The 4,966-nt window shown below is 45.4% G+C and overlaps 1 long non-coding RNA gene across 1 annotated transcript; it reads left to right on the top strand.

Moving 5' to 3' along the window:
• The first annotated feature begins 356 nt into the window (after positions 1–356).
• On the top strand, positions 357–3,431 carry LOC142838892 (uncharacterized). The gene is made up of 3 exons (XR_012908648.1): positions 357–555; positions 1,331–1,552; positions 3,061–3,431. It is a non-coding gene; the product is annotated as an uncharacterized LOC142838892 (long non-coding RNA).
• The last annotated feature ends 1,535 nt before the right edge of the window (positions 3,432–4,966 follow it).

Raw genomic sequence — 4,966 nt, 5'->3', positions numbered from 1 at the left:
CTAAGTCCACCTCATTAAGTTCATGGGGGTTTATTCTAGCCTCTTTATCATTCAAACTAGCATCAGGGGTATCAAGGCCAGTTCTAGGCAAGAGCCAGACACCAGTTGCTTTGGCTAGAACCGTAACAGGTGGTCACACCAGAGGACAGCACCATTAATATGAATGAAACAAAAGAGGCACAAGGCTTTTGACATCTACTGCGTTCACGCTTCCCCCAGCTTTGTCAGCAAAATAATCTATTATAAACTATTTTCTCTTTCTGCACCTGGCACTCCCATCTGATGGCGTAACCTTGGTTTCTTCTTCTTACCTAACACAAAAATAGCTATTTCCTCTTTTTGTTTGACAGGAACTGTGTGTGCATGCAGGGACACACACACACACACACACAGACACACACACACAGACACACACACACACACACACTCCTAGAGTTAGGATAAGGAAGGGGCAAGGAAGACAACCTAAATATGAAAAGGTGAAGTCGCTCTCAAATCTCTATTTCACTGGGAAGTTCTCCTTCGGGATCATCAACCTCTACCAAAATAACACAGGTGGGTGTCGCCGTTTCAGATGAAATCTACCATCTATAATCTATAGCTGGGGTGGGGGTGGGGTGGGGGTTGGGCAGCTGGCGCCCAGAGGCAGTGACAGGAAACAGGAAGTGGGGCTGGCTAGGCTCCTCTTCCCGCTCTTATAATTTATGTTGGAAAGTGTCCCACTCTGAACACAAGTGGATTTCAGACACTCCTGTTGTTGAAGCAAGAAAACACAAAGCAGAACAGAACCCCACAGCGCTCACCTCACAGGGAATAAGAGTTAGTTTATTCCAGAGCCAACTTTGAGTGACCATGCCCGAGGACATGTGGAGTTACATCATCCCAGATTCCGTGTTCCCAGGGTGGAAGCAGTTTTATGAAGCTTTACAGTAGCAGAACAAGGAAAGTCATGAATCAAGGCAATTTAAAAATAGTGCATACGTCATAGTGGTGCTTACGGCAAGATGGCTGGAGTCTCTCCCTCAGATCCCAGACACTATCTGATTATGTTCTTCACTTTTTAGTTGGTAGAAACTAGAGTTTTATTCAGTTAATAAAGTCTAACGTGTCCTTTCAGCTGTAAGTCACAGGATGGTAGTTCCAACCGAGGGGTGTGCATGAAATGGCTATCTAGAGAGCTAAGGCTAGCCCCGAAGAGATGATAATTGAGCCATGAAATCAGCAAAGCCAACATCCCAAACTTTCCACATTGTTCTGAAGGTTTTATCAGTTGATCAGCCCACGGTGATAGCATCTTTCCATGCATTCACATTTACTCCGTGGTTTTCAGGTGAACAGTGAGGTGCGTTTTCTGGAAGCATGCTTGCAGAGCCATGGAGAAGAGATCTGCAGCTGGGAAAGGAAACAGATGTCAAAGTAGATGGAAAATTCTGATCGCTACATGATGTTCTCAGCTCAGTCATTTGATCAGACCCTGGAGACCCACCTTCTGGCTGGCGGCTAGGGGAAAGAAACTTAAAGCAAAAGCTAAGAGATCTTCCACCCAAACTTGGTAAGAGGATGAGCTTCTGCAGGGAGAAAGATATCTCGCTGATGGCCCTGTATTACCAGGGTAATGCAGGCCCGGGAGCCTCTTGTGATTGGAAGCAGCAAGGATGAGAAGCCAGTGGAACACAGGGGGCACACGCGGGCAAGTGGCAACAGGGCATCACAGACCAGCTCTCTCTAGAGACAGAGGGAGGCATATCCATTGTCACAGGACTAGAAACTGAATCTTACAGTAGTTAACGGAGCAGCCTTGTTTGGGAGCACATGGGAGTGGTACCATGCGGACCTTTATAGATAAAGGTTAGAGGCCTTTATAAATTCTTGTTTGTGTTTGTTTGGTTGATGGACTGTTTTTCTGAGGCGTCTAGAAATAACTGAGGGCCTGTTTTGATGAGGGCTAGGGCTAAAGAAACCAAGGGATTTGGGTAACTTTCTCTTTAAGTGTGGTCTTGCTCTCTGAGGCTACAGCAAGCAAGTGTTCTTAAGCATTTTTCTGTCATAGTTCAGAAGGGGATGGCATTTGTTCCTGGAATTCTTTGGCACAGAACTAATAAAATGTGCCATATATTTAAGGGAACTACTTACTACCTGTAGGCAGAATATTCTGTCCTGCCAGCCAGCTCCCAAATAACTACATGGAGACTTCTTATTAATTCTAAATGCTCAGCTGATAGCTTAGGCTTATTACTAACTAGCTCTTACAACTTAAATTGATCCATATTTCTTATCTACATTCTACCATGTAGCTTGGTACCTTTTTTATCATGGCAAATTCATCTCCTCTTCCTCTGCCTCTTCTGGTGACTCTGCCCTTCCTCTTTCCCACAATCTCTTTTTCCCTGCCCACAAGTTCTGCCTGACCTTTTCCTACCCAGCTATTGGCCACTACTTCTTTATTAAACCAACGAGAGTAACACATCTTCACAGTGTACAAAAAGACTATTCTATAACAACTACCCACCAAGTTGCTACCAAAAAGATACTATCAGAGCTGCTGAGAAATCTCATTCCACTGAAGGAAATGTGCCAGCTACAAGTTGTGAGGCATTGCAAATTTGGTTCAATGTTAAATTTCCATATCTTTTTAATCCTATGTATTTTTATTCCTTTGAGACTTAATTCATCCTTTGGTGTTTGGCGAGAGACTCTTTAGGACTCAGAGGGATTGGTTCCCCTTGTTTGTCTTCTCAGACATTCTTCTTTACTTAATTTTTATTATGTTTATTTATGTGTATATACGTATGGGTCAGTGACATGGATGTGGGGGTCACTTACAGGAGTTGGTTCTTTCCTTCCACTGTGTGGGTCACGGGAATCAAACTCAGGTTGTCAGGTTTGGTCATGTGGCATGTCACATGTCTCGGGCTTGGTCATGTATGTCTTTGCCCACTGGACTTGTCATCTCACTGGACTTGTGTATTTAATCTTATTTTGAAGATTTATCTATTTTTATGCATCAGTGTGAGTGCCTGCATGCATGTATATTACATACATATTCTGATATTCTTGCAGATCAGAAGAAGGCTTACATCCCCCCACACTGGAGTTACAGACGAAGCTGCCCTGTGGGTGCTGAGAACCTAGCACATTGGTACTCTGCAGGAACAGCAAGTGCTCTAAGCAGCTGAGCCATCTCCTAGTCCCAGCCCCAGCCTCAGCCCCAGTGTTTATGGAATATTTTTGTGAGTGGGGGTGTCTTCAGACATGGTTTCTCTTTATAGTTCAGGCACTTCTGGAACTCCCTCTTGTAGACCAGGCTGGCCTCAGACTCACAGAGATCCACCTGCCTCTGGCTCTTGAGTGCTGGGATTAAAGTCATGCACCACCACCAACTAGCTGTTTACTTAATGATTAAACTACTTGGTATACCACCATCACCTGTGCCTGGCTTTGCTTTCTTTTCCTTTTTCGCTTTTGATCCACATCCCTAGTCTCTTCTTTACCCCAGGTATGGATCAGTTCTGGTGGGTTTTTTGTTTCATTTGTTTTGGAGATAGAATCTCATTAGTTAGCTCCGGCTGGCCTCAGACTCACAGCCATCCTCCTGCCTCAGCCTAACAAGAGCTTGAATCACAGATGTGCATGAGCATGCCAAGCATGGGGTTTAGTTCTAATGCGTGCTCTCTCTCTCTCTCTCTCTCTCTCTCTCTCTCTCTCTCTCTCTCTCTCTCTCTCTCTCTCACACACACACACACACACACACACACAATCTATATCTATATCCCTGAATCCAGCACTTACAGCACTTAGGAGGTATAGATAAAAAGATCAGGAGTTTGAGGTCATCCTCAGCTATAGCTAGTTGGAGACACTGTCTGAACAAAACAAAAAATATAGGAGATATAGACAGACAGAGATAGACAGACAGACAGACCTATGGGCTCTGGTTTGGGGATTTGTTATTTCCAGCACGCCGGCGTCATCAATCTTCGTAAGGATGCCCTTTGATAACATGGCTGCTTTGTTCCTCATTCTTTGATTCACCCCTATTCTGTTTATAAGAACTCATCCTAGCGTGTCGGCCATATATACCCTGCATCTGTGTGAAAATATGGTATTGCTTTGCATTTGCAATTTACAGAGTGTAAGCAAATATCATGAGAAAGACGCTCACCTGGAAAGATTCAGAGTCCTTTACCCACAGGCCCTGGACTCTGCAGTCTCTTTGCTAGGAGCGAACTCCTCAAAATGAGGCAGGCAGCCTGTGCTGCTGGGTGGGGAGGAGCCTAGAGCTCTGTGATCTTCTGGAAACATCCTGCTCCTTTTCTTTTCCCCCAGACTATACTCATGCACCACGACCCGCCTTTGACAGGCCAACAGCGCTGATCCCACATCTCACATCTAACCCGTGAGCTCCACTGATCTTCGCCCCAAAGAGAGACATCATTTTTACTATCATGTTCTGGAAACGTTCTGTGCCCTTTGTCATTTCTGTCTTCCAAAGCAGCTCACTGCGGGGCATGATTGGATAAGTAATCCAAAACAGTGCAGTCCGCTTTGCAAGGCTAGTAAAGCCCCAAGGTCTTCGGGGGACCCTTTCTATGTCATGGTATCTCTCCTCCTTAAGCACCTGGTGTCTAAAGCCAGCACCTTCGGATCTCACCTCGGAGGATATCCGAGAAAGCATCAGCGCACTCAGTACCCTTCACCGCCCTGGCGTTTTGGCTCCATGATCTTCTCCAGTGCTCTTCACCCCTGCCCCCCCCCCCCCCCCCCCCCCCCCCCCCGCCACTGCTGGTTTAATTGTGAAGTTGTTTGCTGTGATGAGTGACATCACAGAATCTCTGATTATAGTCCTTGCTGATTCGTGCTGACGCGGGGGAACGTTATGGATTTTTGTGAGTGGATCTTCTATCTGAGCATTCTTACTAAATTCTCTTACCAGATCTCTTGCCTTTCTCATAGACTGTCTCATTTT

Source organism: Microtus pennsylvanicus, chromosome 20 (assembly GCF_037038515.1).
Source record: "Microtus pennsylvanicus isolate mMicPen1 chromosome 20, mMicPen1.hap1, whole genome shotgun sequence".
Taxonomy (NCBI): Eukaryota; Metazoa; Chordata; class Mammalia; order Rodentia; family Cricetidae; genus Microtus; species Microtus pennsylvanicus.
Note: the sequence above shows the minus strand (reverse complement) of the source record. Positions and strands in the feature narration are given on the sequence as shown.